At 33.8% G+C, this 14,386-nt stretch overlaps 1 long non-coding RNA gene across 1 annotated transcript in view; it reads right to left on the reverse strand.

Annotated features, from left to right (window-relative positions):
• Positions 1-3,697: 3,697 nt before the first annotated feature.
• Positions 3,698-14,386, reverse strand: part of LOC121452940 — a 164,844-nt gene continuing 154,155 nt past the window's right edge. Inside the window, exon 3 of the long non-coding RNA XR_005974936.1 lies at positions 3,698-3,826. This is a non-coding gene — a long non-coding RNA (uncharacterized LOC121452940). The remainder of the gene's footprint in view (positions 3,827-14,386) is intronic.

Raw genomic sequence — 14,386 nt, forward strand, 5'->3', positions numbered from 1 at the left:
ACTAAGGAAATAATTTCTTTGCCATTGTATCAATGTATCAATATATCAAATGACTCATAATGATATTCAGCTGTATTCAGAGATCAGTGCCATTTTCTGTCACCATCAGAGAGGCTTCCTCCTGCAGTGGATAGAAACAGATGCAGAGACACACAACAATACATTACACACACACACATGCAGAAAGAGAGAGAGAGAGAGAGAGACAGAGACCGAGAGAGACAGAGAGACAGGGAGAGACAGGGAGAGACAGGGAGAGACAGAGAGAGACAGAGAGAGACAGGGAGAGACAGGGAGAGACAGGGAGAGGCAGAGTCAGTCCTTGGAACACACATCTCCAAATTTGAAGTCTTCATCAATTCTTCCATTCAGAACTCAGGAAATCTTCCAGAAGAGGAGGCAGCAAGAGTGTAATAGCAAGAGTGAATGCAGGACAGCAAGAGAACAAGGCCCTGAATCCATCGAACAAAGCTCATATGAACTCACAAAGACTGAAGTAGCAAACACAAGACCTGTACAGGTCTGCACCAGGTCCTCTGCATTCAGTTTAGAATCTTTATGGGACTCCAAAGTGTGTCGTCTCCAGTGGGTCTCTGATTTTTGTGCCTGATCGTGGGACTTTTTTCCTTGTATTAGGTTGTCTTGTCCAGAATCAAAGCAATGGTTTTGTTTTATCTTATATTTTATTTTGCCACATTCGATCATTATATTATAGAGGTCTCTTCTTTTGTAAAGAGAAAAAGGAAAGAAGTGGATCTGAAGAGAAGAGAGTGTAAAAAAGAAACTGGGAACAATAGAAGAGAAGCTGTAATTAGGATCTATTGCATAAGAAAAAAATCTACTTTAAGTAAAAGAAAAGAAATGAAAAAAAAGAAAAAAGCTAAGAATTACATCAGAGGTGACATAAGCAACAGCCACTAGAAGGTTCACTCGTGTGAAGTAAATTTTCTCTTGTTGTCTGAAACATTGCTTGGTTTGTTAGACTTGACTGTTTTAATTTATCAATTTATAAGTTTCATCTGCATATGTAATTCAAAATGAAAATATATGTGATTTCTATTTAAAAAAAAAAACAAAGAAAAATAAACACACCAGAAAGGAAAAAAGTCAGTAAAAATGATTGTGCTTAATGCTATTATCTGACTAATGAGGATGGAAATATTTACATGCTTTGTGTCTTCTTATACATTTATCTGAACTCTATAAGTTGACAATGTCAAAGATGAAAACACAGGATTGTTCTTCAGACAATGCATCCACAATCTATAATTTCTCTATTATAAAAACTCCATTTTAATTATTAAAAAATGTCCAACTCCCTATAACATTGATATAAGAAACATGAAAGCCATGTTTCATTCTCAGTCATGTGAAACATATCAGTATAATTAATTTTTATTATATTAAATTAGTGTATTTCCTTTATGGTGGCAGATGGTCAGTTGTGGCTTCAAGATATCAAGCTATTTTCCCTATTGTTTCTTCTTCAAATTGAACAACAGTGCCAAAGGGACTAATATGAGAACAATTCTCAGACGTTAAAGGATCAGAAATTATATTTTTCCATTGAAGACCTGGGAATTGAAACCAGGGACAACAAAGGTGATCTCAATGGGACCACAGGTTACATCAAGCTGGCAAATTAAATTAGGTAGTACAAAATTAATCCAATGCTCATCTCATTGTATCTACATTCTCTCTATGTCTTTCTTCCCTAGAAATATGTAAAATTACTTTCTTTTGTGGTTCAGTAATCTATTCTTTTTTTCTGTTAAAAATATCATTATCACTCACAAGTCCACCTCATCTTTTATGTTTCTTAATTTTCCAATAGTGAGTTTCAATTAAAAATTTCCAAAGAACTAAAAAACTGAGAATTATATTTCAATGTAACACTCTATATTTTGGAATTAGGCATTTTCACTTTGACAAACTTGAGAAGACAGTTGTGTTAGTCTTACTTCAATTTTCTTCCTAAAGAGATATTTTGCATTGCTGATTAACTCATTAATTCACAATAATGAATGCTACCTGGAAGCCATTGAGTTAAGAATTTATTCATGCTATCATGTTAGAGAACCTGTCCCATATCATCAAAATTTAATCCACTGAGATTATCATCATCCAGCACCTCAAAGCTATAATTAATTGTTTTCAACTTGTCACTGATACAAACAGAAATGTTATATTGTAGCTATAAAACTAACAGAAGAAAGATGAAGTCTTTAATGATGAAACACATATACACAATCATTCTTGGCACAGTTCCAAATTTTCATGTTACAGTGAAGTTATATTTTATGTCACATAATTATGCTCTACCACAGTAGACTCTGTGATAACATTGTTATGTGTAACGTGCTCTGTCACTTGTGTGTGTCTTAGCAGTTAGCTCACATTCTTGAATCTCTATTTTCTCATCTATCATAATGCAAATTACATTTAAATTATCTCATAGAGTATTTGTGATGATAAAATTTAGCACAAGTTAGTAATGTTTCTGAGTCTCTGAGACAGAAAGAGTAGTGTACACTGGCAACTATTTTTTTAATGAATGGGTATTTTAGTCAGGGATAGGAAATAATTACCTACACAAATACAATTATCTTCTCACTATCCACACGTATTAAGAAAAACAGTGTTTGCTACAACATTGTCTTATATAACCCTGACCCTTGTGAGTCTAAGGAATGTGCCATTTCTTAGAAGACTTGAGTATGTTACTGTTTGCACAATTGTCAAGTCTGGTTCCATCTAAAAACACATCCCTAGCTTGTTTCTTCCCTCTCCACACAGATCGCACATCAGTTCATTGTATAATCATCAACAATTTCTAATGTTTTCACAAGTCATGAATCATTTTTACACTCCTAAAGATGTATTCTTTTGTCTAGCTTTAACACTCTGCAAGGATATCTTTCAAAAAATAATGATTTCTCTTTCCTGTGAAACATATCATTTGTGTGACCTTAAACAAATAATTTCATTTTCTGACACTTCAACTTTTGTTTTCATGAAAGGATGGTATAGGACATACTGCATTTGGAATCTTTTACTTGCTTTTTATTTGCTTCCAAAGAGTTGGGTTTCACCACGGCATTTTTAAACATATTTTGACTTGGTTGTTTTTCTTCTCCCACCTTCTTTCCCATCTCTCTTCCCTGTCCCATGCTCTTCCAACCCTGTAGCCTCTTGTCCACTCCCCTGCTTCCCAACACCTCCTGTTTCCCTCTGGAGGTCTTCTACTGAGTTTCACCATCTGTATACTCTCTCACAAGCTCTTCTCTACATCCATGCAAACATGAAAGTTATGATAAACACATGCAATAGAACATTCAGCATTCACTTGAATATCAGGTGTGGTGTTTGATACACAAGTATGCTTCATAAACCCCAGTAACTTTCTTTTCTTGATCCTCCTGAATTTACTTTTACTGTTCAAAACCTCTCAGATTGGTCACTTGGTTACACTCCCAAATTCTTCTCTCAGAAGAAAACAGGAGTCTGAAACCTCAAATACCCTTTCCTGAAAGATTCCTCCTTCCCCACAAGCTTCTGTTAAAGCCTCTCTATTAAAATCTCTTTTCCTTATTTACTCACTACACTCAGAACATTAGAAGACAATGCTAAACACCTCAAAATAGCTGTATTGTGTCGGTTCTGGAAGATTGCTACTCACCCAACAAATTATCCTGGTGAGAATCTTGATCAGAACTAGGAGAGTAAGGTACTGGGATGCCTGTGGGTGCCTAGAATGAGGAGTTCATGGAAGCTGGAGCAGCACGAGGTGGTTAATTATTGCACAGGTGGAGATGCTGGGTTATTGCTGCGAAACAGAGAAAAGCAGCAGTGAGTAATTAGAATGAATATGAATTATAATGGCGCACGGTACTGCCATAGAATAATAAAATGGAGTACTTAATTAACTTGCTGTATGACTTTCAGGAATTTAAATTATTTATTTGTAAGGAAACATTCTCTCTTAGATGAAGAGATTTAAAACCTATACATATTCTACAGGAGTGTGACCTCACTGAAATAAATTGTGAACTTGATAGAACCTTTAATTTTGTAGTAGCAATGCTGAAATAAAAGGGAAAACTGAGTATTTTTATTCAATATTATATAATTAGAATATCATTTATAACCACAATCAATCAAAATACAATATTTTATACTATTTTTATGCTACTAAGATTTCCAATTATGATTTACTTTACATGTACAGCACCTTATAATTCTGACAAGCCATATTTAATTTGTTTAATTGTCTATTTTATCTAGTGACTCCACCATTGGATAACACCATTCCTGATATCAGACAACTGTGTGTGTGCATGTGTGTATATGCCTTAGCTGTCTAAATTCAACCTGACTAAACAAACGTAAAAAATTCACATAGTAGCTTTAATGAGAATTATGCAATTCACAGTAGATTAATGGTAAATTCATAAAGATATTTGCTTGCTAGTCCCTGGAAACTTGAATGTATTACATAACAATGAGTATTCACATATGATTTGACATTTGGGATGAGAATAATTTACTGGATCATCACAGCGCACTATAGTGGACTCATCCAATTTTTTAAAAAATAATTTTTATGGGCTGGAAAGATGGCTCAGTGGTTAAGAGCATTGCCTGCTCTTCCAAAGGTCCTGGGTTCAATCCCCAGCAACCACATGGTGGCTCACAACCATCTGTGATGAGGTCTGGCACCCTCTTCTGGCCTGCAGGCATACAGACAGAACATTGTATACATAATAAATAAATAAATAAATAAATATTTAAAAAAATAAATAATTTTTATATTAAAACATCATTTAAATAAAACATGCAATTCAAATTAGCCAGATACAAATTGACATTGTATGACCTCATTTAATGTTTCCACTTTTAGGAAAGAAAATAAAGCGATATTTTACTTTACAAAATATAAAATAGGAAACTTGGTGACAGAAGATGAGGTGATTGACAAAGCTGTCACTCAAGTAATCATGGTTACCTCCAAGGGTTGAAAGAAACCCGGGAGAAATTTAGTACCAGGGCTCCAGAGACAGTGAGGTCTGGAAGTCACTGCAATTCATGCCCTGTGGTTTAAACCCATTTCAAACATCTAATAGCTGAAATGGAAATATAAATTGTCAGTATTGCAATTCACCAAATTTAGGATAAGTTGTTACAACAGAAAATTAGGAACCAAGTCATTGTAAATAGAATTCATCCTTGCTATCCATGTCCATGAAATCATTGGTTGTGTTCCTGCTGAAAATGTCTTTCCAGATCATTCATTTCCAGAGTTTTCAGATGCTACACATATAGGGTAAGCACTTTCAATCTTGTATATCTATGTTTTGCCATTCTCTTGAACCCCAGCTAATATTTTTGAGTATCTTTGTATATCCTTCAAGAAGTTCTATAGTCAGATGATGGTGTCCAAATTGAACTAAAAAAAAAAAAAAGAAAGAAAATCTGTTTTTTTTTTTAAAATAAAAAGTTAAGGACTTGAATGTTATGCATGGTGATAGATATAGATCTATTTGCATTCTTCTACATGTCAACATTCAGGTATGCCGGCACCATTTGTTGCAGATGCTTTACTTTTTCTATTGTACAACTTTGGTTTCATTGTCAAAAATCAGGTTTCATGTTTTGCCTTTCATGTTTTGTTTCCAGTTTCTGACTATAAATAAGCATAAAATCTTTTATTAAAGTATATTTATTTAACATGTGATTGACTAAATAAAAAAATATTGCCCTGTTTTTATATGTTCTAGAAATAAAGCATAATATTCTGTGTAAGAAATGATTAGTATGTTCTCAGACATAGTTCAGATTCCTGTGCCCTTCATTGTCTCAGATAATAGATATATTTGTGGTCTTTGTGATACCTCTGTTGGCCAATTGGTATCCCAGACAATTAAGCCTAGTTTGACGTAAGGGCTGTAGATCTATTTCATCCTTACCTTCAATTTAGTGGAGGTCTTATACAATGTAAGGAAGTATGACCACATGAGAGAGGTAGAGAAAATAAATTCTGTAGGGTCATGAACACTCTATATGTCTTTGGTTCCTACATATAGGCAACTAAGTACTTAATTTAATGCTGATCATGTCAAGTTTGCAACAATCTCTTTTTAGTAGCAATCAAGCAAGAAATTGAAAATTTCAGAAATAAAAATTTAATATAAAAATCTAGTATTAAACATCGATAATAAACATAGGCATATAAAATATTTATTGGTGTTTCTCATGTAACATGTGTAGGGGCTGTAGTGCTGTGACAGACCCATGATAACTAAAGAACAAACCCATGAAGGAAGAACAGCAAATTAAACAATTATTACTGTTAGAAGAAAACCCTGTCCAAAACAGTGATATAATTAGTATAATGTAAGAAAGTCAATTTCATATAAATCTTTAAAATGCAACTTTTCATTGCAACTAAATGAGGATCCCTAATTATTTTCTTTCTTTTTCTATGTTCATATGAAAAGAATTGAGACACTAAATGACGCATTAGCTCTATTTTTTAAAATACTTTATACACGAATTCGTCTTTTAAATCAGTTTCAAAAATTGCTTTAAGGAGAAAGTCAAGTAAATTAATACCAATAGTAGCGATATTTTCACGGAATTTGTAGACTAGGTAAAATTTTAAATGCTCACTCTGGTTTTAAAAAAGGTATTTCTTATAATGAAATAAGTAAAGGTTTCTTTGTGAACCTTAAAATGCCGTGCTGTTAGTTCAGTAAAAGCAAAAGTATAGATCATGAAATCATTGCAGATAACTGAGAAAAGATGAAATAGAAACATATTTGAATCTGAATGTCTGTATCAAAATTAACATTACATCTAAATAATCTAGAATATATCACCAACCTCATTCACTAAACTGTAAGGGAAAGTTTCCGCACATACATAAATACATACAATTATTATAAAAGGCTTTATTTGTTGCCTATCACCAATATATTTGCAGATACACATTCCAGTTATTATAACTATGCACAAGGACTTAAATTTTTATTGTGGAATAAAACTATGCTGTAAGGAAGCTTTCTGGTTTCATTGCTATTTTTTCAAAATTTTCCTTGAAATACAGTAAAATTAACAGTTATGGTTGAATTTTCATGAACTCAAAATTATTTGCCCCAAAGCTTCGAATAGAATCTTTTCTTTTCTGGCTTTAATGAACTGATTTTTGATAGATTCCTCCCAAATTAATAGATTGAAATTCCTAAATTCCAGTGTTCTATCTAGTACCGCGAGGAGAAAGTCAAGGAGCTGATTGCAGCTACAAGAAGGCATCGTCACTGATGGTAATAGCGTCATTCTAATGGCATGAGGGAGTTGTGGAGAGAGTGCCATAACATTCCTACTATGTGGGAGAGTATCAGTTTACAGTCTACAGCCTCACCAAGACCTGGCCAGCCTGGATCCCCAACGTTGGACTCCTAACATCCAGACTATAAGCAATAAATTTATGTTGCTCCTAAGCCATGTAGTCTTCCTAACTTCATTATGGTTAAACAAAACACGTTAAAATATCTATAAAATAAGCTTTAAAGGGGACAGAAAATTTGATGCTGAAGGCAATCTGTGTTTGAGGAGATCTATCTGAACCTACAATGGAGGTGCGGATGATTTATCTTCTAAGGAACACTTTTCATCTTTTTTAAATTAAATAAATTTATATTTAGATCAATTGATTAGTTCATGATGTGTAAAAATACTTGCTCAAGAAGGTATTCAAACACAAGCCCAAAGGCAGTCCTGGTTATAGCATTAAACTAAAAATATTACATGTTCAAAATAATAAAATAGAATGGGAAATGTCATTCATTAAAGTAATTAATGCTAATTCTAATTCTGTTTAAAGATACCTCAGAAAAAAATAACGCACTCAGTTAAAAATATTTTGAGCTGTCCTGATTTATAACCCCATTTCTTGGAAGATAGAGGTAGTGAGATCACAGGTTCCTGACAACCTTAGCTCCATAGAGTAACACTGTCACAAAAGCCAAACTTCTATAAGCTTCTCATCTATTTATCTATCTACCATCTATCTATATAGCTAGCTATATCCATTACCTATCTTCATCTTTCTATCCATCTGTATATATGCATAGAGCAAGACCTAAGCACATATATTAGTATGCATTGAAGTAAATATCTTGTAATACAAGTAAATATGTAAGACAGTTAATTTTTTGTGCCAAATAGTGATATTTCATTCTGACTTTTTTTTTCTAACCTCATGAAGAGTAAGTTCAAATTTCATCTATGTTTACCAGGTCAGAAATTTTGGAATTTTCCCTGTCTGTATAAAGTTAAGGTTAATGATTATTTTGAGAATCAGCAACGATGAAAATAGTGGCAGTTCTTAATTTTCTTGATGAACCTTATATATGTACACAGGTGGCATTAGACTGGTATCACGGATCAAATAATTAAACTAAAGATGAATGACTTGACCTGATTCCGTTTGCCTAATGAAACCAGACACAGAGAACTGATTAACTCTGATTGACTGTGCTTTTCACATTTGGATCAGTATCATTAATAAAACATTTGGTTTTCACTGATGTATAGGAAATAGATTTAGCATTTTAGTCTCTAAGCACGTAATTTTACATTTCTACTTCTAATTAAATGTGATATACATTTTCATTTTTGCAGTTATATATGTGTAGCTTGTGTGTGTGTGTGTGTGTGTGTGTGTGTGTGTGTGTGTGCCTGAATGTGAATTTGTGTTTTGTATTTTGAGACTTGGACTTTTTAAGCAGCCCGAATTAGCCTCAAATTCATGATGCTCTTGCCTTACTTTTTGTATGACTGGGCAGGTGGTTATAAAAAATGAACTTAACACATAACTTATTAAAAGTCCCCTTTCCTTCAATGTGTTTGCTTGAGAAACCCTATTTTTTAAATTGTTACAATCCATAATGAGCTACTGCTTAAATTATCACAGGAGCTTTCGACTTCAATCACAGGCTCCAGTTTCCTATGTAACTGTCAACAGTTTTTCCAGTGAACAAACCGCTAATGATCATGGAGTTAAGTAATTGTAGACTATCTGCCAGGCTACCATGTTTCCCTGCATGCTTGGCACACACTGATGATTTGGCCAGGCTCTACATCTCCCACTGCCATGCCATTCCCAGTGGCAGCCTTTGACTTTCTAGATTTGGCTGACATTAGCAATGCAGAAATCGAATTTAAAAATGTAACAGCAATCCTACACAAAAATAGGCTAAGCATAAACTTATTTTTTCATTTGGGGTTTGCATACATTATCAATAGAAAACATTAAAACTTATGTTTGTTTTTTATTTTAATTGAAACTAAATTGTAAATTGATGACAAAAAGTACTACAGCCATATTGGAAAATTCTGACATTTCTGAATATTATATTTTGAAAATGCAGAATTGGAGAATATCCCACATTGGGTGAAGATGAATTCCACACACTAATGCTTAATTTTTGCTTCCTGATCTACCTTTGACTTAACATAGGACGTCTCACTTGGCATCACCTTATAGTTATTTATATCACGGATATATCAAGGACTTACATTACCTTTATCAACCTTTTCACAAATGATATATTTTTATTATAATGAAATTCATACTGTATTAGTCTTTTCTCACATTTTCTAAACGTTTATTTATAAACTGAAATTTATCCATTTTCACTTTTAGCCATTACTTTATTATGTACCAGATTTCTCTTTGGCATATTTTTATTTGCTTTCGTATAATCATTTCTAAGTTTTTGCCCATTTCTCAAAAGCTAATGCTTATAGGCTCTTTATTGATATTTTGTTTTAAAGATAAAAAAGAATGTTGTAGTCTGTGTATTTTTTCTTTTCACTTTATTCTTGTAAATGATATAAGATGGCTCAAAAATCCAAAGGTTTAAATATATGCTAGAATGAGAAAGTAATTCTCAAAGTTTAATTAACTTTAGATCTCATTTTGTTAAATAAAACTAAGTAGGGCTTTTCACAGCAAACACTTATGAATTACTAAAAAATACAAATTTTTATAAGAATCCTCTAAACATTAATACATGGATTTCATTGAACTTGTGTTAAGAATTCTAGAAAGTACTATGTACGAAAAATGTATCCTGACCCATTTTGAGCTCTCTTGCCTTCCACCTTTCACTTATCTTTCTCTCATATTTCCATTTCAGTTATTCTGTTAGAGGATAAGAGAAGACTGAAAAAGTCAGCAATAAATACAATTTACATTTCAGAAGAAAAAATGCAGTAAGATAAATTCAGGTATTGATTAATAGTTTATATAAAACCGCATAGAATACAGGTGAGGCAATAGAGCACACACAATATTCTTTATCTTGATTGTCAGGCAAAGAGTAATTCTTTTTTAGAAGAACTTATGTCTTAAACCCAAATGAAAGCAATTAAAATGTCAGCGTTAATAGAATTATAAATAAGGAAAAATGTAGATGCAAATATACACAGGTTGAAAAAAGTTTCGGTTTTTAAAGATCTTAGAATGTCTAAGTTTGATTTCAGTGAATTCCACAATAAGCAAGAAGTCTAGGAAAGAAAGGAGTGACCATACTATTATAGGGAGCTTGAGCTGCACTCTGAGTGCATCAAGAAGTCAAGGGAGGCTTTTGGTCAGAAAGATTCCACAGATTTTGAAAGGTCAGACTGACAGCTACGTGGATAATTGCTCATTAGAAAGCAGAATGGGAAACAGACAGGCCAGTAAATGAACTATTGCATTACTCTGGAAAAGTACAGATTTCTAGGTAGAGGATATTAAAAATACAAGTGACATATACTTTAGAGAATTTTTTTTAAAAAAAATCTGTTGATGGGAAAGGTGTGGAAGCTTCAGAAGAGAGAAGTGGTAATTCCTAGATTTGACCAAACAGCAGAGGCCAGGCTGTGCGGTTTACTGGTTTGAAGAGAACTGGGAGAAAGTTGGGAGAACGCCAGGATGATGAGATCATAATTGTGTTTTGAGATCTAAGTGAAAAAAATCACACAGATATTTGTAAGTTTAAATTTAAAGAAGGGAAGACTGAAAGGTTTACTCCTGTTAGAATTTACAGGGCAGATAGACTGGTTAGCAGGATAATACGGACAGGAAGTAAAGAATGAACTAAGACAAATCTTTGGGAAACAAGTAGTTTTAAATTTTCATTTACTGAAGCACAGGTTGTTAAGTTACTCAAGATTTTCAGCAGTAGGAATATACAGGATCTCTCAGTACTCTATAAAATTTACAGATCATACCTTAGCAGAAATCAGAGAACAAATCTGTCAGGTCAGGCCTAAATCAGGTATTAGAACCATATTGTCAATTAAAGTGATAACTATGGAATATATATATATATATATATATATATATATATATATATATATTCAGATGTAGGAAAACTGATAGATTTTTTTCATTCCTGAAGGCCTAACCTATGGAATTCTCATTTATTATATGAAATATAAAGGTATAATTTCATTGGTATTCGAAAAAGACTGAAGCATCATTAATACATATTCAGGCACTCCTCTACAAAGTCATCAGACTACGTTCTGAGCAAAATCTCAAAGTACAAGCTCTATTATAACATACCCTGCATAGACACATAGAGTTCAGCTACTACTTTAAAAGTTCAAGTAGTACTGTGATTCGTGTGACATTTATAAATACCAGTGTGAAAATCTGTACTAGTAGTCAAAACAATTTAATAAAAGCCTAGCTGATTTTCAATAAATGAAATCCACTTTTTGCAGAAATACCTGTCAATCACCTCTCTCTAACCTCGCATACCCATGCATAATCAATCAGCAGTGCATGATGTCTTCCAAGTGGTACATTATTCAAAAATACTTTATTTTTCATTTGCAAAAGAAAAACAAAGTGCTCAAGTTGTTCCCAAGACAACTACGAAAAAACCATAATGACCTGATTCTATTTAATCATCTGTCGAAATTAAAATAGCTCTTGAGAATAATGAAGATTGTGTCATCAGAAACAGAGACCCTAAATATTTAGAGTCATTTAGAAACTAATTAATACATAGAAAACATTATACATTATCACTATATCTGTAGCATACCAACATGCTTTAACTGTGAAATAAAGTAGGTTGTTTTGACATCTGTTTCTATTTTTGAAAAGTATGTGTAACTGTTTTTTGCTTTATGACCTATAATGGATGAAGACACACTCTGTGAATAGCTACAAGTTCTGCCTAGAAAGGATGGATTTCCAAGACCTCAGCAGTCCCACGTCTCCAGTCTGAACCCAAGATTAGATGCCCTCAATTTAGTCATTTGAACACTGGGTAAACATAGTGAAAATTATTTCCTGTAGATGTGGGAAAATAAGTAAAAAAAATCACTCTCATTAACTTCACTCAAAATTTCAAATACATCTCTGCACCATCACCACTTGTCTATTACTATTAGTTCTCTTTTAATGAAATGCATAAATATTTAATTTTAAAAATCTTGATATAAATTTTATAAAACTGTGTTATACTGGTCCTGCCAGTATAACAAAAACATAAATTGATTCTGAGCTTACATTTAACCACTGTACATAGATTTTATTTTGTTTTTATATTTATTTTGTTTATTGTTCTTATTTGATATAGGGTCTCATTATGGAGTCCTGATGGACCTGGAATGGGCTATGTAGACCAGGTAGCCTCAAACTCAAAAAAAAAAAAAAATTACTGTCTCTACCTTACAAATGATGGATTCAAAGTTTGTAACAATATGCACTGCTTATACTTTAATGGGTATCAGATCAGCTTAACATCTTACCAAAGAGTTCTCTAGGTAGATCATCAGACTAGACTACAAGCGGTAATGTGCAATGGCCTAACACAAGGAGAATGAATGTGGTATGGGAAACAGACAGAAATCCCAAGAGAATGAAATTATAATGAATAAGCATCATCTTACTCTGCATTACTTATTGATTTATTTATTTTATACCCCAGTCTCAGTTTCCCTTTTCTCTTCTTTTCCCAGTCTGTCCCTTTGACCACCCCTTTTGCCTCCCCCATCCACTCCTCCTTATACAGAAAAGGACAGGCCTTCCATGGATATCAACAAAACATGGCATTCCAAGTTGTAATAACACTAAGTACTATGCCTTGTATTAAGGCTAGGCAAGGCAACCTCATAAAAAGAATAGGGTCCCAAAAGACAGCAAAAGAGTCAAAGACAGTCCCTGGTACTGCTAGTAGTTCGCAAAAGAAGAACAAACTACACAGCTGTCACATATATGCAGAGAGCCTAGGTCTGTCCCATGCCTTAATACAAGGGTGGATGGACAGACAGACATCAATAAGTGGACCTTGTGAAGTGGACTAGTGTTATGGAGCTACAAAGTACTCTCTATTTACCAGAGGCTAAACACCAAACCACTATGAACCTTTAGATGTACAATATTGATCTCTTTACTTGTTATACTGTTGCAACAGTGGCATAATAAGGTGTGGGGGTAAAAAACCACTATCTGCTTACATTTAAAGCCCACTCCATGAGATCTCAAGCTCATGCCTGCTCGTGCTCAGGTAGTCAAGAACCTGAGAGGGTTGAAACGAAGGGGAGAGGCAGGGCGGGGAGCAGCAAATTTTGTAGAGCTCAACAAAGATCAATAAAAAAAAATAAAATAAAGAGAAAAAGAAAGGACCTGGGACTAAAAGAACACAGCAATAAAATGACTCCTAATGGCATTCTGCTGTACCCATAGGTCAATGGCTCACTCGACCATTGTGAGAGAATTTTGCTCCTACAGTGGAAAGGAATTAACACAGAAACCTACAGTTGGATAATGTGCAGAAAATGAGAGTCCTTGTAACACTCAATTTTAAATGGGATGTCTTCATCAAAGCCCTCCCTTCAGGACTCAGAGAGCTATGCAAAAGAAGTGGTGAAAGTATTTTAAGAACCATGGGAGAAGGAAGATGGAAAAGGAAACGGTGCCTTCCAGATACAATGGGACTGTAACATATGGAAACTTACAGAGACTGTGGAAGCATGAAAAGAGCCTATGCAGGTCCAAGTCAGATGTGGTTTAGCATGGAGAGGGGAGGTGCACAAGAGCCTCCATCTCTAACCCAGACGCTATCTCAAATTGACAACCACTCACAAAGGAAAAATTACTTTGCCCAAGGGAATTTCCCTGGATATACAAACTATACTTAGTAGAGTTCCAAGACTTATCAATAGATTGTCAGGACAACACAAAATGGTATTTTTGAAGGTATTTTGTTTTATCGAGTTTTGGGGACTTTTTAAAAAAATTGCTTGTCTTATGCTCATCTATTATCACTTCTGATTTTATATTTATACAGGTGATGTGTGTGTCTTGTGCCTTTCTATT

This window comes from Microtus oregoni, unplaced genomic scaffold (genome assembly GCF_018167655.1).
Source record: "Microtus oregoni isolate MIOR12 unplaced genomic scaffold, Mior012 000010F_ref0000083, whole genome shotgun sequence".
Lineage (NCBI taxonomy): Eukaryota > Metazoa > Chordata > Mammalia > Rodentia > Cricetidae > Microtus > Microtus oregoni.